The sequence below is a fragment of the Macaca fascicularis genome, chromosome 1 (assembly GCF_037993035.2).
Source record: "Macaca fascicularis isolate 582-1 chromosome 1, T2T-MFA8v1.1".
In the NCBI taxonomy this organism is placed as follows: Eukaryota; Metazoa; Chordata; class Mammalia; order Primates; family Cercopithecidae; genus Macaca; species Macaca fascicularis.
Window position 1 is genome coordinate 203777106 of NC_088375.1, and position 24442 is coordinate 203801547.

Sequence of the window (24442 nt, forward strand, 5' to 3'; positions counted from 1 at the left end):
CAGATCACCTGAGGTCAGGAGTTTGAGACCAGCCTGGCCAACTTGACGAAACCCCATCTCTGCTAAAAATACAAAAATTAGTCGGGTATGGTGGCACGCATCTGTAATGCCAGCTACTCGAGAGGCTGAGACACAAGAATCACTTGAACCCGGGAGGCGGAGGTTGCAGTGAGATGAGATCACGCCGCTGCACTCCAGCCTGGACAACAGAGTGAAACGGTATCTCAAAAAAAAAGTTTTCTTCTCTCTGTAACTAGACCCCTCCCCAAAGGTGAACCTGTTAACAGTTTGTCCCGTGCTCATTCTCTGTTGGCAATGATAACAACGGTTAGCTTTGGAGAGCCCTTGACTAAGTGTCAGGTACTCTTGGAAGCACTTTTCCATGTATTAACTCATTTAATCATAACAGCCCTATGAAGTAACTTGTCCAGAATTCTACAGGAACTAGGATCCAGGCTTTGTTTTGGGGGTTTTGTTTTTGTTTTTGTTGGAGACATGGGCTCGCTCTGTCATCCAGGCCAGAGTGCAATGGTGCAATCATAGCTCACTACAGCCTCGACCTCCCAGTCTCAAACAATCCTCCCACCTCAGCCTCCCGAGTACCTGGGACTACAGGCGCATACCACCATGCCTAGCTAATTTTTTTGTTTTTTAGAGACAGGTCTCCCTCTGTTGCCCAGGCTGGTCTCGAACTCCTGTGGTCAAGCCATCCTCCCACCTCAGCCTCCCAAGTGCTGGGATCATAGGCATGAGCCACCACATCCAGCCAGGATTCAGGCTTTGAATCCAGGCAGTTGGCCAGGTCCTCTGTTGCCTTCTTAATTATAAAATAGGTAGTCTGGCCCTGGTAAGTCTGGGGCCCCATGGGAGGAGCTCATGGCTCTAGAGAGAAATGAAGGTGGTAGACAGTCTCTCCCTCCCACTTCCCTTCCTCCGTGGTTCTCCCTTGCTAAGCTAACCCCACTCTTCCACTTAGAGGATCTCACCAGCACTAGAGGCTTGAGTTAGATGAGACCTGGGTGGAATTCCGGTTCTCCCATGTCCCAGCTGGGTGGCGTTGGGCAGCTTGTGAAGGTTGCGCAAGATCATTTGCGGGAGGGACTTGAAAATTGCTCTCTTGGCTCTGTTGCACTATCTGGGCTGATTGCAGAGTGGGCCCTCCGGTTGTCACTAACCCCCAGGAGCCCCTAACTGCCTGACAGCTTCCATAATGTACCCCAGGAAGTTGGAATTCACCAGCCTGACGGGAGAAGGGAATCTTGGTTTTCTCATCCAAGGGACTGAGGAAAACATAGAGGCTGTTAAATATCTTTCAGCTGAAAACTTAGGAGGAACTGTGTCATTTTTCTTTTTCAAATGGAGTTTAATCGTTACAATGAATCAGGCCAATCTGAAACACTCTTCCTCAGTTGGGATAGATGTGATTTGGAGCAGGTAGAGACTCTGCCTTTCAGATGGGTAAGTGTAGGATAGTAGTTAAGGCTCTGTCGTTTGACAGGACAGACATGGCTTCTAGATCTGGTTCTGTCACTTCCTGGCTGTGCAATTTTGGGCAAGTTACTTACCCTTTCTGAGCCATAGTTTTGTCATCTGCTAAATAGAGAGAATATAAAACAGTTCCTAATCCTTAGGGTTGTTGTGAGGATTCAATCCACGTAATGAATTTAGTACTGTGCCAGGTACAGAGTGAGTACTCATTAAACTGTAGCTTATTGTTATTATCTTAATGATTCGTATCATGGGATGTGTCTGTGGTATTGTAGCCCAAACGTATCCAGGTGGCCCCCTGCACTGTCCTTTGTGGACTATCCTTTGTGGGAAGTAGCAGGTAGTTGGACACTGAGCTGAGAGGCAAAAGACCTGGATTCAAGCCCGGCTCTGCTTCTGACATCCTGCGGTTTTGCACAAGTCTCTTCCCCACTCTAGGCTTTGGTTTTTTCCATCTGTAAAATGGTAGGAATTATTGGTCTGGCTCACTGGGATCCTGCCAGCTCTACTTGTCAGGAACTCAGGGTGATGCCTGGACTGTCATGTTTTGTTTATTTATTTTTTATTTTTTAGAGATAGGAGTCTCGCTGTGTTGTCCAGGCTGGAGTGCAGTGGCAATCATAACCCACTGCAGCCTCAAATTCCGGAGCTTAAGTGATCCTCCCACCTCAGCCTCTCAAATAGCTGCAGCCTCAAATTCCTCAGCTTAAGTGATCCTCCCACCTCAGCCTCTCAGATAGCTGGGACTACAATGCATGTCACTGTACCCGGCTTTGGCATGGCAGCTTTGTTGCATCTTGGTCTGGTTCCTTTCTGTACAACATCTTGGGTCCCTTGCTTTCCAGAATTCTTTTTGGTGTATCATCTTGACAACATTATTAACATATTCACCCTTTAATTTTTAATCTTGTGCCTTTTCTCTCTCCTGTCCAAACCCAGCTCTGCCTAGTTCACCTCCTTCCTGAAACCTTACAGGCCACTCTGTTCTTCCTGCAAGGGGATGAACTAGTGAGATTTGCCCAGGGAATCACCATCAATTTCTTCATCATCATCATTATCGTTCCCATGTCAGGAGTCCTGTGCTAAGCACTTTATATGCATTACCTCGTTTAACCAAATGAGCATACATATGTAAAGTGCTTGGCGAAGTGCCTGGGACATGTTAAACGGTCAATAAACGTTAGCTCTTTTACTGTTTTCATCCTTCTTATTGCAGTTCCACACAGTGCGATAGATGTGTTTATTATCCCGTTTTTCAGGTGAGGAAATTGAGGTTCGAAGGGGTGTGACGTTTGCCCAAGCTCACTAAGCTAGTCAGTGACAGAACCAAGATATGAGGACTCTTCTGCCTGAACAGAGAGCCATCCTGTCAGTCCCGTGCTACTCTGCTGCTCACGTTTAACCAGTGCAGACACTTGGACCAGACAGGTCCAAGCCTCAGTTTCCTCATCTGAAGATGAAAATGATCATATTTCAGTAAGCTCATGCGTAGTGCCTGCACTGTGAGCCAGTGAGTACCCAATAATAGATCACTGCCATGGTTGCTTCTGTGCCAGCTCTGTGTGACCTTGGACACATGCATTCACTCCTCTGGCTGCAGTTTCTTCCTTTGTAAAAGAGAAAGAGTCGTCCCTACCTCACAGAGGTGTAGAAAGTGCTTCCTTGGCTGGGTGCCAGACACATAGTAGGTACTCAGAAAAATGTTGGTTTCATTCTTTTCCCTTCTAGAAAGCTCTTTGCTTTCTGGAAGGTGGGGGCAGGGAGCGGGATGTAGCTTCCAGCTGAGCTGCGAGTAATGGTGTGAAACATGGTCAACCTGATTGATGTAGTTATTAACAATAGTGATGGCGAAGACCAGAGGGAGATGGGCTCCAGCAGGGGCCTGCGCTCTGGAGCAGCTGCAGCTGCAAGCTCATGGCTTCCTTGGGAGGGTCTGGCTCTGCTTTGGGTGCCTGAGGTCCTTGGGCCAAGTATCAGAGTCAGGAGCATGAAATTATGCAGGCCACTGGCCCCTTCTGTTCCTCAAACCCCTTTGTACAGAGTTGGCAGGGGTGATCAACTCCCTTTTGTGAATGAACAGAGTGAGGCCAAACTGCCCTCAAGGCCCTTATAAGATGGGCGGAGCAAGGTAGAATGGAGAAGAGGGCCTCCAGGGGACCTAGGGATGGCCCTGGTTCTGCTCCTTTGTAAGGGTAGGTGAGTGGATGTTTTTTAAATAAGCAACCCATAATTGGCAGCTTCTCTGAGATCTGGCACAGGGGCTAGGAGCACTACATCTGGGATCAGGTCTTGCTTTGTGACTCCCAGGAAGTCCCGCACCCTCTCTGAGCCTCTGCCTTCTTACTTACAAAGTAGTCCGAACAACAGCTTCTACCCCAGGAGGCCATGGCAGTTTGGGGAATTTGCAAGCTGATGCTGGGATAACCAAGTACGGTCCCTGGCCTAGGAAAGTGCTCTCCAGGGCTAGCTATTATTTGCCTTGAGACTTGGACAAGTCACATCAGCCCCATCTCTGCCTGTATTAGAGGATTTCGTGAGCAGGGTCACTCCCGCAAACACTCCAGCTCTTCTTTATATGGAAAATACGGGGCTGAGTGGGAAATTAAAATGATGAGAATTTCTTTTTGTTTGGTGTCTGTTATGAGCCAGGCATTGTACTAGGCATTTTATATATGTCTCTTGCTACTGTGTGGCTTATCCATGGCCACATAAATGGTAGGTACAGAATGAGTATTCAGACTCAGATCTGGGACTCCACAGCTTCTTCCTGCATGCCCCATTGCCCCCTGCTAGTATTGTGGGATGCTGGAGTGGAAGCAGGTGGAGAAATCCAAACCTTTCCTCAGCCACAGGGCTTGTTACCAGATGCCAGATCTAACTGCTTACACAGATGCCCCCTCTCCCCATTCTACCGATCCCCAAGCTCTGTGCCGGACTTAAAAGAGCTGTGATGCATGGCTGGGTGCAGTGGCTCACACCTGTAATCCCAGCACTCTGGGAGGCCGAGGTGGGTGGATCACCTGAGGTCGGGGGTTCGAGACCAGCCTGACCCACATGGTGAAACCCTGTCTCACTAAAAATACAAAACTAGCCAGGCATGGTAGCTCATGCCTGTAATCCCAGCTAGTCAGGAGGCTGAAGCAGGAGAATTGCTTGAACCCAGGAGGCAGAGGTTGTGGTGAGCTGAGATCATGCCATGGCACTCCAGCCTGGCAAAAAAAGAAAAAAAAAAAGTAAAAAATTAGCTGGGCACGGTAGCGTGCACCTGCCATCCCAGCTACCGAAGCAGAGGGGAGGATTGCTTTTGCCCCAGAGGTTGAGGCTGCAGTGAGCCATGATTGTACCACTGCACTATAGCCTGGGCAACACAGTGAGACCCTATCTCAAAAAAAGTAATAAAAATAATAATAAAAAAAATAAGCTAGTTCCAGCCAGGCACAGAGAGACAAACTTCAGATGTTCTTACTTATTTGTGTGAGCTGAACGTTAAAATAATTGAACTCATGGAAGTAGAGAGTAGAATGAGGAGGCTGGGTACGGTGGGTCATGCCTATAATCCCAGCACTTTGGGAGGCCAAGGTGGGTGGATTGCTTGAGCTCAGGAGTTGGAGACCAGCGTGGGTAACATGGCAAGACCCTACCTCTATTTAAAAAAAAAAATCTTAAAAAAAAAAAAGAAAAAAGTAGAATAAGGATTACCAGAGGCTGGGAAAAGTAGTGGGGTAGTGGGGAGGTTGTCTAAAAACATAGTTAGATAGGATGAATAAATCTAGTATTTGATAGCACAACAGTGTGACTACAGTCAAGGAAATTTATTGTACATTTAAAAATAACTAGACGGGCTCAGTGGCTCACACCTGTAATCCCAGCACTCTGGGAGGCCGAGGTGGGTGGATCACTTGAGGTCAGGGGTTTGAGACCAGCCTGGCCAACATGGTGAAACCCCATCTCTACTAAAAATACAAAAACTTAGCTGGGCATGGTGGTGGGCACCTGTAATCCCAGCTACTCAAGAGGCTGAGACAGGAGAATCATTGGAACCCAGGAGGCGGAGGTGGCAGTGAGCCGAGATCGTGCCACTATACTCCAGCCTGGGCAACAAGAACAAAACTCTGTCTCAAAAAATAATAATAATAAATAAATAAATAAAAATAAAAATAACCCAAAGAGTATGATTGGATTATTTGTAACACAAAGAAAGGATAAACGCTTGATTTACCCTGATGTGACTATTGCACAGTGGATGCCTGTATCAAAATATCTCATATGCCCCATAAATATATATACCTACTATGTACCCACAAAAATTAAACACTAGATCCAGGCCATGGGGGTGGAGCTGGCTTTAGGCCTAGGAAGCCACGTCCCAGTGCTTTGCCTGCCTTTCCCTGCCCTGGCCTGGAGAGGGATGTTGACTGATTCCGAGACAAGGGAGAGCTTCGGACAGCAAAGCAAACTTCCCCCAGAGGTGCTGAATGAGCACTAAGGTTTCAGAGAGCTGTTAACTGTGGCTGCAGGTTCTCCTGATTTACATTGGCCTCCTGGCCCCTCTCAAAGCAGCTGACAAATCCAGAGACAAGGAGGTGGACTGGGAACTGGGAAGAACCCGGGCTTTGGGGTCAGGCTGGGATGTGAGTTCCAGCTTTGCCTCTTTGTAGCTGGATGACCTTGGGCAGGAAGACACCTAACCTGTCTGAGCTTCCACTTGCACTTCTCTCAATCAGGATGATAATCATCTGCTTCAGAGAGTTGTTGGGAGGCTCCTTTGAAATAAAACGTGCAGAGTGGGAGCTCACAAAGAGGGCACACTCTTGAATACCCAGGAAATGAGGCTGCAGGTTCTGCAAATCCGAGTACTGTGGGGTAGGAAATGAGATGACTCCCCTTTCTCAACGAGTGAAAGGCTCAAGCTGGAGCCGCGGTTCTTCTCCATCTGTGTGGTCTTGGCATTGCTGGACTGTGGACTTCTCTTCTGTAAAATAGGCATCATAATAGCACCCCCCTCACAGGACTGTAAAGAGGACAACCTGAGATAGTGTAGGGAGAGCCATGGGCACAGGCTGCCACTCACTAAGAAGGATTCCAAGACGAAGGCGTGGCCTCTCTGGGCCTCTCTCCCGCTCTGTATGGGGAAAAGGTTGGACTCATCATCTTAAAGGACACTTCCAGCTCTGAGTCAGCAGTGAGCTCCCTCTCTTCGCAGGTGGAGGTCAGAGGTGCTGCCTGGCCCACCTTGTTGCAGGCGGTGGTGACTGACGGGGTTATCAGGGCCTGGGGGCAGGAGGAGACGTCTGCCTCTGATGGCTTGCTTAAAACTTTACACCTGGGTGTCAGGTTGTCAGGGATTCTGGTGACCTCATCTTTCTTCTCTCTTGTCTGTCTGGATGTCTGCACTGCTCCCACCCCAAATGCCCATGTAGCATATTTTGGTTGTAAGATCAAGTCTCAGACTACAGAGATGCAGAGCTGGGAGGCTTGCGGCCCATCACTCACCTCCAGCTCACTGCAGGTGAGCTTCTTGAACTACAGAAAGACTGATACTCTTGGGTTAGAGAGTAAGAACTGCCTCCAGCTAACTACCTGGAGTTGAATCCAGCAAATATTTATCAAGCACACACAAACTGCCAGGCATGATTCTAGGCGCTGAGTCACCTTAGGGTATGAAACATGCCCTCAACTGCAAGACAGAATCCCTGGGTTCTGGTACTCACTGCTGTGCAACTGTGAGTTGGGCCTGGCCTTCTCTGGGCCTCATTTATCACAGCCTATGAAGTGGGAAATGAGAGGAGAGGACTGAACTCTGTTAGCAGCTTTCAGACTCTCCAGAGGCTCTGCAAGGGTGGGGGCTGATAACCAGGTGGTGAGTTTCCTGTCCCAGGCAGTGGAATTTATGTGTGGCCAGGCGTGGTGGTTCACACCTATAATCCCAGCACTTTGGGAGGCTGAGACCGAAGGATGACTTCAGGCCAGGAGTTCAAGACCAGCCTGGGCAACATAGTAAGATCCCATCTCTACAATAATTTTTTTTTTTAATTAGCTGGGCATGGTGGTGCTTGCCTGTAGCCCTAGCTACGAGGTGGCTGTGGTAGGACGATCACTTGAGCCCAGGAGGTCAAGTGTGCAGTGAGCCGAGATCATACCGCTGCACTCCAACCTGGGCAAGTGAGCAAGACCTGTCTGGAAGGAAGGAAGGAAGGAAGGAAGGAAGGAAGGAAGGAAGGAAGGAAGGAAGGAAGGAAGGGAGGAAGAGAGGGAGGGAGGGAGGGAAAGAATTTATGTGTAGGTTGGATGACAGCTTGGACATGTAATGGATCTAGTGATGACCCAGATCCCTTGGAACCACTTGATGCTGGTTCTAGGTCCTGAGAGGACAGTGCTAACAGCACACAATGATATCTATAATTATGAACATTTCTGTGAGCTTACCATGTCCCCTCTCCTTAGCATACTCCTTCCCACCCCCTACCTCTAATCACAGGGCCTGGTGAGCTCCTGGTACAGGCAGTAGGGGAAATGGAAATCTATAGGCATTTTATCCCTTGGCCTGCTCTGGCCACCCCTTGCCCTAGAAGGGCAAAAATTCTGAGATTTTCAAGGTAAGGATTGGTTCCTAAGCCTGTTTTTTTGGGGGAGGTGGGCATGTTCTGCAGCCCCAACCTGAACCAGAGATGTGGGTTTTCAATTACACAATTAAATGCACAATTAGGCATAATTACCAGTGCTCAGAGCCCGAGACTGCTCATAATAGGCGTGTAATCTACTGCAGCCTCTGTTTATACTACTCAGCGCGCTCCCTAATGATGCCAGGATGCCTTCACACTGCACTGTTGCCATGGAGACAAGCCCGCCACCACCATGCAAAGCTGACAAATGGTGTTCTGGTCCTGGGCCTTTGGATTGTTTCTGAGGCTTCTAACAACCAGCACTGGAGTGGAGGGGCTGGCCGGGGGGCAGGAAGGTGGGGCAGCCCTCCCTGGTCTCTGACACACCCCGCTGATTCAGGCCAGTCTTGGAGCCACCAGGGAAGACAGGGGAGGAGAGCATCAGCCACCTCTCACCCCCAGAGTCCTCAGGCCATGAGCAGGATGGCCCGGGGCCGTGAAAGGTCTTATGCTTATCCATTCACACATCTCACACTATCATGGAATCAAAGGTCTGGGCAGGGGGTACTGCCTACACCAGGTTTGTAGATAGGCCTGGCTCTGCTGTGAACTGGCTCTGTGACCTTGGGCAAGTCCTTGGCCCTCTTGGGGGCTCTGCTTCCCCATATATAAAATGGACTGCAGGGTCTCTGCACATGGCATAGTCTAATAGAGAAGATTTACTGAGCACTTATGACCCACCTCATTCTGCTGTAACTGCTTTACTTGGAGTGGCTCATTCATCCTCAAGACACCCTGTGGGGTGGGCACAGCTACTACCTCTATTTCACCGAAGCAGAATCTGAGGCGGAGGGCAGTCACATCCAGCAGTGCAGAGCTGGGATACAAACCCAGGTCTCGCCCTTAACCCCAGTGCCACATGGCTTCACACGTGCCACCTGAGGTCATCCTCACAACAGCCCTAGAGGTGGAACTTTGTCACACCCATTTCTGTTTCCTAGATGAGGACTCTGAGGCTCAAAGAACTGAAGTCACTCGGCCAAAGTCACGCAATGAGGCAGCAGCAGAGCAGAGTCTGGTCGATGCTGACAGCCAGGGTTCCTACCTTTGGCTTCTTAGTGGAACTCATAAAGGGGTAAAAAGATTTCCTTTGGCTGGGCACCATGGTTCACACCTGTAATCCTAGCAATTTGGGAGGCCAGGGTGGGCAGATCACTTGAGGCCAGGAGTTTGAGAACAGCCTGGCCAACATGATGAAATCCCGTCTCTACTAAAAATACAAAAATTAGCTGGATGTGGTGGTGTGCACCTGTAATCCCAGCTATTTGGGAGGCTGAGGCACAGGAATCACTTGAACCCGCGAGGCGGAGGTTGCAGTGAGTTGAGATTGCACCACTGCACTCCAGCCTGGGCAACAGAGCAAGACCATATCTCAAAAAAAAAGATTTTCTTCAGCAAGCACATGCCATGGAGCCCGGATATCCCCATCCGGCCTGGCCCCAGCCACCAAGGAGTCAAGGGTCCCAGGGTCCCTCAGACCCGGCACTTCACTTTGATCTTGAAGGAAATTTTGGTCTAGTTCTTCCTCTATCAGTTCACCCCCACCTTGGTCACTAGAAGCAGGGCCTGGTTTTACACGATTTTTTTTTTTTTTTGCTCCATTTCTCTGTAATTCAGCACATTATTATTTTTTTTTCAAGTAATGGTATGTTTTATTTTTTATTTTTATTTATTTATTTTATTATTATACTTTAAGTTCTAGGGTACATGTGCATAACATGCAGGTTTGTTACATATGTATACTTGTGCTATGTTGGTGTGCTGCACCCATCAACTCGTCAGCACCCATCAACTCGTCATTTACATCAGGTATAACTCCCAATGCAATCCCTCCCCCCTCCCTGTGATAGGCCCTGGTGTGTGATGTTCCCCTTCCCGAGTCCAAGTGATCTCATTGTTCAGTTCCCACCTATGAGTGAGAACATGCGGTATTTGGTTTTCTGTTCTTGCGATAGTTTGCTGAGAATGATGGTTTCCAGCTGTATCCATGTCCCTACAAAGGACACAAACTCGTCCTTTTTTATGGCTGCATAGTATTCCATGGTGTATATGTGCCACATTTTCTTAATCCAGTCTATCACTGATGGACATTAGGGTTGATTCCAAGTCTTTGCTATTGTGTATAGTGCCGCAATAAACATATGTGTGCATGTGTCTTTATAGCAGCATGATTTATAATCCTTTGGGTATATACCCAGTAATGGGATGGCTGGGTCTTCTGGTACTTCTAGTTCTAGATCCTTGAGGAATCGCCATACTGTTTTCCATAATGGTTGAACTAGTTTACAATCCCACCAACAGTGTAAAAGTGTTCCTATTTCTCCACATCCTCTCCAGCACCTGTTGTTTCCTGACTTTTTAATGATTGCCATTCTAACTGGTGTGAGATGGTATCTCATTGTGGTTTTGATTTGCATTTCCCTGATGGCCAGAGATGATGAGCATTTTTTCATGTGTCTGTTGGCTGTATGAGTGTCTTCTTTTGAGAAATGTCTGTTCATATCCTTTGCCCACTTTTTGATGGGGTTGTTTGTTTTTTTCTTGTAAATTTGTTTGAGTTCTTTGTAGGTTCTGGATATTAGCCCTTTGTCAGATGAGTAGATTGCAAAAATTTTCTCCCATTCTGTAGGTTGCCTGTTCACTCTGATGGTAGTTTATTTTGCTGTGCAGAAGCTCTTTAGTTTAATTAGATCCCATTTGTCAATTTTGGCTTTTGTTGCCGTTGCTTTTGGTGTTTTAGACATGAAGTCCTTGCCCATGCCTATGTCCTGAATGGTATTACCTAGGTTTTCTTCTAGGGTTTTTATGGTATTAGGTCTAACATTTAAGTCTCTAATCCATCTTGAATTAATTTTCATATAAGGAGTAAGGAAAGGATCCAGTTTCAGCTTTCTACTTATGGCTAGCCAATTTTCCCAGCACCATTTGTTAAATAAGGAATCCTTTCCCCATTTCTTGTTTTTCTCAGGTTTGTCAAAGATCAGATGGCTGTAGATGTGTGGTATTATTTCTGAGGACTCTGTTCCGTTCCATTGGTCTATATCTCTGTTTTGGTACCAGTACCATGCTGTTTTGGTTACTGTAGCCTTGTAGTATAGTTTGAAGTCAGGTAGCGTGATGCCTCCAGCTTTGTTCTTTTGACTTAAGATTGTCTTGGCAATGCGGGCTCTTTTTTGGTTCCATATGAACTTTAAAGCAGTTTTTTCCAATTCTGTGAAGAAACTCATTGGTAGCTTGATGGGGATGGCATTGAATCTATAAATTACCTTGGGCAGTATGGCCATTTTCATGATATTGATTCTTCCTATCCATGAGCATGGTATGTTCTTCCATTTGTTTGTGTCCTCTTTTATTTCACTGAGCAGTGGTTTGTAGTTCTCCTTGAAGAGGTCCTTTACATCCCTTGTAAGTTGGATTCCTAGGCATTTCATTCTCTTTGAAGCAATTGTGAATGGAAGTTCATTCATGATTTGGCTCTCTGTTTGTCTGTTACTGGTGTGTAAGAATGCTTGTGATTTTTGCACATTTATTTTGTATCCTGAGACTTTGGTGAAGTTTATCATCAGCTTAGGGAGATTTTGGGCTGAGACAATGGGGTTTTCTAAATATACAATCATGTCATCTGCAAACAGGGACAATTTGACTTCTTCTTTTCCTAACTGAATACCCTTTATTTCTTTCTCCTGCCTGATTGCCCTAGCCAGAACTTCCAACACTATGTTGAATAAGAGTAGTGAGAGAGGGCATCCCTGTCTTGTGCCAGTTTTCAAAGGGAATTGTTCCAGTTTTTGCCCATTCAGTATGATATTGGCTGTGGGTTTGTCATAAATAGCTCTTATTATTTTGAAATACGTTCCATCAATACCGATTTTATTGAGCGTTTTTAGCATGAAGGGCTATTGAATTTTGTCAAAGGCCTTTTCTGCGTCTATTGAGATAATCATGTGGTTTTTGTCTTTGGTTCTGTTTATATGCTGGATTACGTTTATTGATTTGCGTATGTTGAACCAGCCTTGCATCCCAGGGATGAAGCCCACTTGATCATGGTGGATAAGCTTTTTGATGATTCAGCACATTATTTATAGATACCTACTATGTGCCAGCCCCTGGGAACACAGATGGATCAGACAGTGGGTTCAAATCCTGGCGCTTAACTTGGGATGCTGCACAAGTTGCTTGACCTCTCTATACCTTGGTTTCTTCATCTGTAATGAAGGCAACAGCCTGTTCCTTGCAGGGTTGTTGGCAATGTTAGCAGTAACAACTACCACTTATCAAACACTATGTGCCAGGCAGTCAGCTAAACCTCTTATATTCCCTGGGTGAAACTTTATAATATAATCGGTCATTCCCATTTAACAGATGAAGCAACTTGAGGCTCAAGATGCATAAGTTAAGTGAGGTAAGTGGCAGAGCAGGCACCTGAATCCAGAGCCCTTGCTCTTCCCCACCCGGTGTCCCACCAGCATGGAGGTGGCAGTCACCCAAATGTGAATTTCTCCCGCCTCTTCCCTAGCGCCTCCAGCCAGCTTCTCCTGGAGGAGTGAGGTATTTGAATGGAGGGATAATCTGAGGGGGGCAGTGGCCACCTGAGAGGGGCATAGCCTAAGACTCTGTCTAGCTGAATGAGTCCCCCGCTGGACATCTGAAATTCTAGGTTTTCTGAGAAGGGACTCTCACACATCACCTCCACCTTCACACTATGTAGCTGGGGAAACTGAAGCCCAAAAATGGACTATGGTGGCTTACACCTGTAATCTCAACATTTTGGGAGGCCAAGGTGGGTGGATCACTTGAGGCCAGGAGTTCAAGACCAGCCTGGCCAAGAGTGCAAACCCCATCTCTACTGAAAATACAGAAATTAGCCAGGCATGTTGGTGGGTATCTATAGCTACTTGGGTGGGTGAGACATGAGAATCACTTGAACCCAGGAGGCAGAGGTTGCAGTGAGCCGAGATTGCAGCACTGCACTCCAGCCTGGGCAACAGAGTAAGACTCTGTCTTAGAAAAAAAAAAAGGCCGGGCGCGGTGGTTTACGCCCGTAATCCCAACACTTTGGGAGGCTGAGGCAGGCAGATCACCAGGTCAGAAGATCAAGATCATCCTGGCCAACATGGTGAAACCCCGTCTGTACTAAAAATACAAAAATTAGCCAGGCGTGGTGGCAGGCGCCTGTAGTCCCAGCTACTCGGGAGATTGAGGCAGGAGGATCGCTTGAAGCCAGGAGGCGGAGGTTGCAGTGAGCCGAGATCACACCACTGCACTCCAACCTGGCAACGAAGTGAGACTCCGTCTCCAAAAAAAAAAGAAATGGGCTATGGCTTGCTCAAGACCACAGTCTAAGTCAAGGGTATTTGATCCACAAATCTCTACATGCAGTGTCTGCTGGCTTCGGGTCCCACTCTCAACTCTACCCTTATCAGGTGGGCACTGCCCCCCTCAGGTTGCCCCTCCATCCAAATGCCTCATCCTCCAAGAAAAGCTGGCCACCCTCCAAGAGAGGAGGCACTAGGGAAGAGGCAGGAGGAACCCACATTTGTGTGACTGTCACCTCCATGCTGGTGGGACACCGGGTGGGGAAGAGCAAGGGCTCTGGATCCAGGTGCCTTCGCTGCCACTCACTGGCTCCGAGGCCCTGGGCAGGGCACTTACGCTTCATGAGCCCCAAGTTGCTTCATCTATTAGGAAACTTCTTGTTAACTTCCTTTTATCCCCCACCAGTCTGTTGGAGAGGGACCTTTGGGGGCTGTGGTATGTTTCTGTGTTTGTATGTACAGCTAGCTGGTCCCCAACTTACAGTGGTTCAACATAGTTTTTTGACTTACAATGGGTTTATTGGGGTGTGGAATGCATTTTCGATTTAGGATGGGTTGATTGGGACGTGGCCCTATCGCAAGTCAAGGAGCATCTGTGTTTGAAACTGCACGCTGCTGCATGCCCCAGCATTTGTGGGGGTGGACACTGGCACGTAGAGATTTGTGGATCAATAAACATCCCTTCCCGCTTCCTCTCTCTTCATTTATTCATGAACTCTGAACTCCTTGGCTACAGAGAAACTGCCTGGAAGAAAGCAATTAGAGCGTAATTAGAACCACTCCTATCATCGGCTCTCAGAGGGAGGGAAGGGAGGCTGCTGGGGCATCGGGGGAAGTCCCCAACCTCTGTAGCTGCCCATTCAGCTCCTACTTACCCTGTGGAGCTCAGCCTCCCCAGAGTCCTGGACACTGGAAACCGCTCTACAGGGAGATGCCTCATCCCTAGAGGCATTCAAGCAATTGATAAGGCTAGGGAGAAGAGCTGTCTGTCTTGCATACTGAGTTAGAGTAGATGATCTCCAAGTCCCTTCCTTGCTGAGCTTCTTGGGTGCTCCCTGCCAGGGACCGGGACAGGCATTGCAAGAAAACTAAAAAGTACAACATGGCTCCTGCTTTCTAGAAAACATTCGTTCAGCAGATTGTAGTGAATTAAGACTACAAGGACAATGGGAAATGCAAATTACCTGGAGGAAGCAATTTACCAGGCAGGGTTCCGTTCATTGCCAGGTGATTAATAGTAATAATAACAGTACCAGCAGTCGGCCGGGCATGGTGGCTCACGCCTGTAATCCCAGCACTTTGGGAGGCTGAGGCAGGCGGATCACGAGGTCAGGAGATCGAGACCATCCTGTCTAACATGGTGAAACCCCGTCTCTACTAAAAATACGAAAAATTAGCCAGGTGTGATGGCGGGCACCTGTAGTCCCAGCTACTCGGGAGGCTGAGGCAGGAGAATGGCGTGAACCCAGGAGGTGGAGCTTGCAGTGAGCTGAGATCGCACCACTGCACTCCATCCAGCCTGGGCAACAGAGGGAGACTCCGTCTCAAAAAAAAAAAAAGTACCAGCAGTCAAATGTTTATGGAGCATTTCTTTTTTTTGAAATGTCTTGCTCCGTCTCCCAGGCTTGAGTGTAGTGGAGCAATCTCAGTTCATGGCAACCTCAGCCTCCCGAGCAGTTGGGATTAGAAGCACCCGTCACCATGCCCAGCTAATATTTGTATTTTAGTAGAGATGGGATTTTGCCATGTTGGCCAGGCAGGTCTTGAACTCCTGACCTCAGGTGATCCGTCCGCCTTGGCCTCCCAAAGTGCTGGGATTACAGGCATTAGCCACCATGCCTGGCTGTTTATGGAGCATTTCTGATTCCAGAGCCACTGCTTTTCCCCAGCAAGTGTCCCAGCATCAAGAAGTAGCCGCCTGAGAGCAGGTGTTCCTCCCTCCCTGAGGAAAGGAGGACAAGACACAGGGAGGTGCCAGACACTATGCGTCTCACTTCAGATGCATTTCCTCAGTTGGTCCTGCAGTAACCCTTAGAGGTAGATACTATTATATGGATACTACCTCCCATGTACAGATGAGGAAACTGAGGCTCAGGGAGTGACAGAACCTGCCCAACATCACACAGTATTAGTTCAGGACTGTAACCCAGGCCTTTTGGATTCCAGACTCCTTGAACTTTGCACTCTACCAGGTTTGAGGGTGCAGTTTGCTCTCTCCTCCTTGCCCCTCTCCTGAGCTTCAGTTTGGGCCTCAGTTGTTCTGAGCTTCCTTATTGGGGAGCCTTGAAAAGCTGTTTAATATGGTCCTCTGCATCCATCTCCTGGTTGAAGGGGATGCATTGAGTCCTCCTCTTCCTCTTCCTCTCACCCTGCACCAGCTGAAGAAAGAATGGGAGAGCCCCACCACTGGTGACGGGTTACCACCCCCAGATGGGTCCATACCCTGCCTTGGCAAAGGAAAGTGAAGGTCTGGCAGATGACAGTCTCTGGCCTCTTGAGTGAAGGTCCCCGTGGATGCAGAAGCCTGGGCTGTAGCCAAGGAGACAGCCCCCCCAGCCCTTAGGCTGTGACAAGGAGGGTGTAGCTTCATGATGGGAAGGGGAAGAAACTGCCTCCTGGGGCCCAAATGGACAGAGGAGGGGAGGATGGGCTAGATGGGGTCAGGGAGGAACTTAAGGGTTGGGATCAATGGTGGTCCCTCCAGGGAATGGGGGTGAGGTACCTGGGGACATCCAGGCTTCCTTCTTTCCCTACCTGAGGGGAGGTTGCCATGACAACCAGCTCCCCAACTTGAACCTCTGTAGGACTGTGCCCCCTTTATCTGAGTGACAGGTGGTCACCCTGGCAACAGGCCCTGTGCCCAGCAGGGGTCCCTGACTTCCCAGTAGCCACTTCCCTTTCACGTGTGAAGATACATTGTTCTGCAACCGCAGCAGCTTTGTCCAGCTGGAGGGAGGCTCCATGTCAGGCCAGCTTTCTGATGTGGGTTTTTACCAGCCCCTCACCAGACTGCCCTGGACCCAGCCTGTGCAAGCGATCTTAATAAAGTGCAGTTCTGCCAGGCACAGTGGCTGACGCCTGTAATCCCAACACTTTGGGAGGCCGAGGCGGGTGGATCACCTATAGTCTGGCCAATATGGCGAAACCCTATCTCTACTAAAAATACAAAAATTAGCCAGGCGTGGTGGTGGGTGCCTGTAATTCCAGCTTCTCAGGAGGCTGAGGCAGGAGGATCGCTTGAACCCGGGAGGTAGAAGTTGCAGTGAGCCAAGATCGCACCACTGCACTCCAGTCTGGGTGACAGAGAGAGACTCTGTCTCAAAAACAAAAAAAACAAAAAAAAGAGCGGTTCTGATACTGCCTTGCCTCTGTTTAAAGCCTACCCCGGGCCCTCATTGCCTTCACGATAAAGTCTAAAGCTGTGTTTCTCAAACTTTAGCGGGCATCAGAAGCACTTGGAGGGTTTGTTGAAATATGGATTTCCAGGCCGGGAGTGGTGGCTCATGCCTATAATCCCAGCACTTTGGGAGGCCGAGGTGGGTGGATCATGAGGTCAAGAGATTGAAACCATCTTGGCCAACATGGTGAAACCCTGTCTCTACTAAAAACACAAAAATTAGCTGGGCTTGGTGGCGCATGCCTGTAGTCCCAGCTACTTGGGAGGCTGAGGCAGGAGAATCGCTTGAATCCAGGAGTCGGATGTTGCAGTGAGCCGAGACTGCACCACTGCACTCCAGCCTGGCAACAGAGCGAGACTCCGTCTCAAAAAAAAAAAAAAAAAAAAAAATATATATATATATATATATATATATGGAGTTCCAGGCTTCACCCCCAGAGTTTCTGATTTAGGAGGTCTGGGATGGGGGCCAAGAATGTGCATCCCTAACAAGTTCCAACGTGATGCGGATGCTGCTAGTCCAGGGACCACACAATGAGAATTATTCATCTAGACCAGAGAGACACTGAAAGCCTGCCCAGGCTTGCCTGCTAAACTCACCACTTCCGTGTCCCTAAACTCAGGTCACATGGACCTAAACACCCTGGGTTGTTTCACACCTCAGAGCCTTTGCCATTTGCTGTGCCTGCCTCTCTGGAAGCTCTTTCCTTCTTTATCTCCTAGGCCTGCTAAACCATCATTTCCTCCTGGGAGCATCTCTGTACTCGCGCATCCTCACCACACTGACTTCTTCCTCTGGGCCCTGACACCTTGCCCCCTGCCTCCATCACAGCAGGTACTATGCTGTTGTAATTCTGCTGTATTTCCACATCAAATCCCTCTCCCTAGACTGGGAGCTCCTTGAGGCCTAGAAGTGTCCATTGAGTGTGGACATGGAGTGTGGTCCTCAGAAGGAACTCAGTGAATGTGTGATGCTTGAATGAACCCCAAGAGCAGATGGAAGGCCCGGGTGAATAATCACAAATCACAAAGTTTCATAGTTTATCCAGGCAGTCAGATATTCACTGGATGCTTTTTTTTTTTTTTTTTTTTTTTGGAGTCAGAGTCTCACTCTGTCACAAGGCTGGAGTGCAGTGGCACTATCTTGGCTAACTGCAACCTCTGTCTCCCAGGTTCAAGTGACTCTCCTGCCTCAGCCTCCCAAGTAGCTTGGATTATAGGTGCATGCCACCACCCCTGGCTAATTTTTATATTTTTAGTGGAGACAGGGTTTTGCCGTGTTGGCCAGGTTGGTCTCAAACTCCTGACCTCAGGTGGTCCACTGGCCTCAGCTTCCCAAAGTGCTGGGATTACAGGCGCGAGCCACCACGCCCGGCCACTGTGTGCTTATTCTGCACTAGGGAGGTGCTGGGGATACAGTAGTATGGGAGGCAATGTCCCTGCCCATGTGGACTCAAATGCTATCAGTGATCATGTCGGGACACAGATGGTGAGCGTTATACAGGAAAAGAAGATTGAAAAGATCTGAATGTTACCAGGTGCGATGCCTCACGCCTGTAATCCCAGCACGTTGGGAGCCCAAGGTGGGCAGATCACCTGAGGTCAGGAGTTTGAGACTAGCCTGACCCACATGGAGAAACCCCGTCTCTACTAAAAAAAAAAAAATACAAAATTAGCCGGGTGTGGTGGCACATGTCTGTAATCCCAGCTACTCAGGAGGCTGAGGCATGAGAATTGCTTGAACCCAGGAGGCAGAGGTTGCGGCGAGCCAAGATTGCACCATTGCACTCCAGCCTGGGCAACAAGAGCAAAACTCCATCTCAAAAAAAAAAAAAAAAAAAAAAAAAATCTGAGTGTTCTGGAGCGGGTTTAGCAGCAGTGGCCAGGGTGGAGTTGCCTGTGCAAGCAAGGTACGAACATTTCACAGATCTTACTGCACTCATTTGCTCCTTCCTACAACCCTGCTAGGCAGAAACTGTCATCCCTGTTTTACAGATGAGCAAATGGGACCCAAGAGGGGAATTTGCTGGGCCACAGTCACAGCCAGCACATAGCAGAGCTAGGACTTGAACCTGGATTTCCTGATCCCAAGCTCTCCAAACCCCTGGGCTACCCCTGGGCTACCCCTGGAGTCCAGGCACCTGTGTGGCCTGAGACCCTCCTGTGGGAATGTGTCTCCAGTGTTGATTTACGAGTTTGCTCACAACAGACACCACAGCCCCACTACAGGGAACCTGGGCGGTGCTGGAGGCATTAGGGAGCCTTCTGTGGCCCTCCTCTGGCCACGCCCCTTGCCCCAGGGCAGGGAGTCCACAAGATCAGGGGGACATGCTCACTGGAAACCTATGCCTGCGCTCCCACCCTAGGCTCCACCCCAGATCCTCAGGACCCAGAGTCCCCCATCCAGTCAGCCCCAAGCCCCCTCTCAGGGCCTGCCGGGGTTTCTCCAGAGGACAGCCTGTGCTGCCAGTGTGTGTATCTCCACCCATAGACAGGGCCAGCTGCTTGGAAGGAGGGGCGGGTGTGGACGTAGCTTACACATGTGTTCTAGGATCCAGACCTGTGTATGAGACCCCAGCCAGAAACGGGAATGCTAGCTGGGGCTGGCTCTCCCATATGCTGAAACATGCTACTACCTTCTGGCTCAGAACTCCAAGAAGTCAGAGGAATTGAAATTCACAGCCTGGCCTTGCAGACCATTAAGTCTATTAGAAGACAGAATGTATATTTAGGAGTTTGTTAGTTTGGTTTGTAACTTAGATATTTAGGCATGTGAGGTGTCGACCCGCATTGGTGCTCCCGCCCTGGTCCACGAGGCCCCCAAATGTTAGAGAAGGGTCTGGACTTGAGGGTGGAATGCAGGCCAGGGCTCCCCTGGGTGTCTCATCAGCCTCGGGTGACGCCAGCTGCTCAACCTGTCACTGCCTGTCTGCTGGTCAGCAGCCTCACGAGTCATCTGAGCACACTGCCATCCCCAGGCTGCCACTAGCTGTCATCCTCAAGACAGGCCACCAGAGACAGGGATCATCCACCGAACTGAGAGGCTGTCTGGGGCCCAGCCTGGGAATCACACTGTGGTTGTCGATTATGACAGGCTGGACTGGTTGGTATCAGGGACAAATAGGACAGGAAGTGGGGACACGGGAAGGAGGGTACAGGGGCACAGTTTATCAAGGCCTGCTATGGCCAAATGCTTGATGCACCTGATCAACTCTCACTCTCCCAGCAGCAAGAGGTGATGGTACAATTTCCTCCCATTTTGCAGAAGAGGAAGCTGAGGGGGTGGAAATCCTGCATCTGTTACTTCCTAAAAGTGTGAACGAAGGCAAGTTGCCCAGCCTCTCTGAGCTCAGTTTCAAGTTTCTTCATCAGTAAAGCAGAGATGAGTGTACCTGCCTCTTAGAGCCACCCAGCAAATTCAGTGAGAGAATCCATGAAATGCACTCAGCACAGCACCTAGCACTTAGTTAAGGCTTAGAAAATGGTAGCTGCGGCCAGGTGCAGTGGCTCACGCCAGTAATCCCAGCATTTTGGAAGGCTGAGGCGGGAGGATCACGAGGTCAGGAGATCGAGACCATCCTGGCCAACATGGTGAAACTTCATCTGTACTAAAAATACAAAAATTAGCCTGGCGTGACAGTGTGCACCTGTAGTCCCAGCTACCCGGGAGACTGAGGCAGGAGAATTGCTTGAACCTGGGAGGCGGAGGCTGCAGTGAGCCAAGATTGTGCCACTGCACTCTAGCCTAGGTGACAGAGCAAGACTCCATCAGGAAGGAAGGAAGGAGGGAGGGACGGAGGGAGGGAAGGAAGGAAAGAAGGAAGGAAGGAAGGAAGGAAGGAAGGAAGGAAGGAAGGAAGGAAGGAAGGAAGGAAGGAAGAAAATGGTAGCTGCTAGGAAGGAAGGAAGGAAGGAAATGGTAGCTGCTGTAATTATGGCCAATACGAATCATTATTAGGTGCTTAGAGGACAGGTGTGTCTATGAAGCATAAATCATGATTGTTTGCTGAATGGAGTCCTCCCAGGCACAGAATCCTGGAATCCAGGTGCCAAGGGGGTCCCCAGAGAACATTCCTGCAGCTCTTTGTTTATACAGATGGGTACACAGAACCCCAGAGACACAGTGGAGCCTGTTAGGTCCAACTCCTGTCTCCTTTTCTCACTGCCCCAGGAGAAGACAGGGAGCCTGGCATTGAGGCCCTTCGTGTGCTGTTCCAGGAAGCGGGCTGATGCCACTTCTGGGAGGGATGGAGACTGGGTGTGTAATTCCAGACAAAAATACCCAGAACAAGAATAAGATCCCCCAGTGGGTGGAAGCAGTCAGCTACTCTCTGCCCAGTTCTGGGCAAGAGTCTGCCGCCAGAGCCTTTCCCCGTGGTCTCGATGTTTCCGGGTGGGGGTTGGTGGGGAGCAGTGGCGAGGGTGCCCATCAGTCTAGGAGGTGCCACTGAATAAATCATAATGCAAGATTACATGGTGGCTCACACCTGTAATTTCAGCATTTTGGGAGGCCAAGGGCAGGAGGGTCTCTTGAGGCCAGGAGTTTGAGACCAGTTTGGGCAACATAGTGAGACCCCTATCTCTACAAAAAATACAAAAATTAGCTGGGCGTGTTGGCACACACTTGTAGCCCTAGCTACTTGGGAGGCTGAGGCGAGAGGATCACTTGAGTCCAGGAGTTGGAGGCTGCAGTAAGCTGTGACTGTGCTGCCACACTCCAACCTGGGCAACAAAGACCCTGTCTCTAAAAAAAAAAAAAAAGTCAGTGCCACAGTGAAGTGGCTCATGCCTGTAATCCCAGAGCTCTGGGAGGCCGAAGTGGGCAGATCACTTGAGGCCAGGAGTTCGAGACCAGCCTGTCAGCATGGTAAAACCCTGTCTCTACTAAAAATACAAAAATTACCCAGGTGTGGTGGCATGCGCCTGTAGTCCCAGCTACTCAGGAGGCTGAGGCAGGAGAATTGCTTGAACCCAGGAGGCAGAGGTTGCAGTGAGTCAAGATTGCACCATTGCACTCCAGCCTGGGCAACACAGATAGACTCCATCTCAAAAAAAAAAGAAAAAAAAAGAGAGAGAAAACAAAAATTCGCTAGATGTGGTGGCAGGCACCTGTAATCCCAGCTACTCGGGAGTCTGAGGGAGGAGAATCACTTGAACCCGGGAGGTGGAGGTTGCAGTGAGACAAGATCGTGCCACTGGACTCCAGCCATCTCAATAAATAAATAAAAGTCAATGCCACGGGCGTTCCCAGGAGATCAAACCCCACTGATGATGGCCTCACCCCTCCTCTGAAAGAAAAGTCCTCCAGCTCTCCTAGCAGGGCAGCCAGTCTGTTAAACTCATGGGCATGAGCCAGGGGACCTGGTCCAAATCTTAATCTGCCGGTGACCTTGGGCAAGTTACTTTTTGGTGTGCTTCAGTGCTTTCATATGCAAAGTGGGCTTGACCTTAGGCTCTACCTGGTGTGTTTCTTTGAAGATTAAATGAATCAAAGCGTTCTAAGCTTGGAGAGACGCTTGACATAGGGTAAGCATTAGCTGTGATTCCCTCGCAGTATCATTCTGGGGATGAAAGGAAATGCCACTTGTGAAGAGCAGCGCTTGGCATATGCACATTCAGACTAGGCCGTGAGAACCAGGCCTTCCTTGCCCGCCTCCCTCCACTCCTGCTCCCACGTGCAGACAGCAACCGCTTCCTCCAGCAGGTCCAACCAGCCGCCTCTGGCCCAGGGCCAGGAAATAATTGTTCCATTCCATTCCCCCGTGCTCCTCTGCCCTCCCCTTTAATCTTCCCAGCCTGCCTGCGAGATAGAGGGGGAGAAAGTCTCCTCCCAAAGCTGCAGTGGGGCCTGCAGGTATCTGCTTAAGAGCTCAGGCTCTGGGACCAGACCACCTGGGTTTACTGCAGCTGCGCCCCATCTCCAGCTCTGAGATCGTGTCCCCTTCATAGAATGAGGGGACGGTGGCCCATCCCTCATTTGTAGTTGTGAGAGCTGAATGACATGGGGCACAAAAAGTGCTGGCCCAGGGTCCATGTGCACATCTTAGCCATTGTTATTAATGCTTGTATTAAAGGTCAGAACCAGGTATTCTGAAGGGAAACCCTTCTAGCCCAGTCACTGGGGGTAACCTGTCAGAGAGGCACCACTCATGGCCTCCGCCATGATTCCTTCTTACTGCTCCAGCACTAACAGGCCCCAGGCAATCCCTCCCAGGGCCTTCAGTTGGGCCAGACACCCCCATCCCTCATATACGATGGATTACCAGGAAAGGGACTGAGGGGAGGGGTGGAGGAGGTGTCATTTATTCCTTTATGCTGCAGGAATCAGAGCAGGAGGCCCGTGCCGATAAGCAGAGCCTCAGCATAGGGATGAGTAGTGCGGCACCAGGGAAGGACACCAGCCTGGCAGACCCCCTCCACCTGTCTGAGCCTCAGCGTCCCGGGTGGTCGGATGGGGATAACAGTCCCACATCACGGGCAGCATAAATCACAATCTGAGCGGTGAAGCGCTGTCCAGATGTTGGTGCCTGCTGTGATTCTCCACTGGAAAGAGAAGTGGGAAGCTGGGATCCGAGCCAAGACTGGGACAGAAAGTAGGTAAGGGGGATCCTGAAGCCCTGGGTTGGCAGGGGACTGATCTGCAACTTTGCCTGAGGGACTCCTGACACCCACTGCTGTTGCTAGGCAGACTTCCCCACCTGGCTTTTAGTCGGAAGGAGAAGTCAGAAGTGGTTGCTCTTGCCATAGCAGTGAGACTCTGGCTTTCATCAGAATTTCCTTCCTGGGAGAATCAGTACAAGGAGCTGCCACTAAATAAGTCAGGGAATTGGATTTTTTTTTTCTCCTCCCACGAGGTTACATGAAGAGTGGCCTCAGCCAGGGCAAATGACCTCCCGGCTCCCTCCAGATGCTGACAGGTTCCCTGACTCCCCACCGTAGGTGCTTAACGCCCCTAGCATGATGTTTGACCCTAGGGGGCACCTGGAGGGCTTAGTGTCCCCTCCCCAGCCCCAGGCTGCTTTCTCTGTTCAGGCCACAGGGCACAACGGTCCCTCCAGCCCTTCCCTTTGGTGTCGCTCCCTCTCATTCCCCCAACTCTAGCCACCTGGATCCTTTCCAGCCCCTCCTATTATGCCCACCTCCCTCCCTCCACAGGACCTTTGCACAGGCTCACCTCTGCCTGATTGTCCCTCCCTTTCCTCCTTATCCTATTATCTCTTCCTTCAGGTCACTTCCTCTCGGAAGTCTTCCTTGACCACTCTCATCATAGCTCTTGTCCTTGGCGCCCTTCCTTCAGAGCAGTAAGCACAACAGAGATTTTGTGCTGCACAGGTGTGCGTGCACACACATGCACAAACGCGCACACACACACATGCACACGCACACATACACATGCACACATATACTGAATCTAAGCTCTGTGAGGCCAAGATCTGCTTCTGGTTTTTTCTTTTTTTAAAATTTTATTGAGATATAATTCACATACCATAAAATTGTGCCATTTTAAAGTGTACAATTCAGTGGCTTTCAGTGTATTCATAAAGTTGTGCAGCCATCACCACTCTCTGATTCCTGAATAT

General features: G+C 49.5%; 1 protein-coding gene across 6 annotated transcripts in view; it reads left to right on the top strand.

The window, feature by feature from the left end:
- The window catches only part of NKAIN1 (sodium/potassium transporting ATPase interacting 1), a 60870-nt gene that overhangs the window by 2143 nt on the left and 34285 nt on the right, over positions 1 to 24442 (top strand). The window contains exon 2 of one of the 6 annotated variants that reach the window (XM_045376155.2): positions 17586 to 17697. The exons of the other annotated variants lie outside the window; for them this stretch is intronic. The gene's annotated coding sequence lies outside the window, so the exon portion shown is untranslated. The remainder of the gene's footprint in view (positions 1 to 17585; positions 17698 to 24442) is intronic. 6 annotated transcript variants of the gene reach the window in all.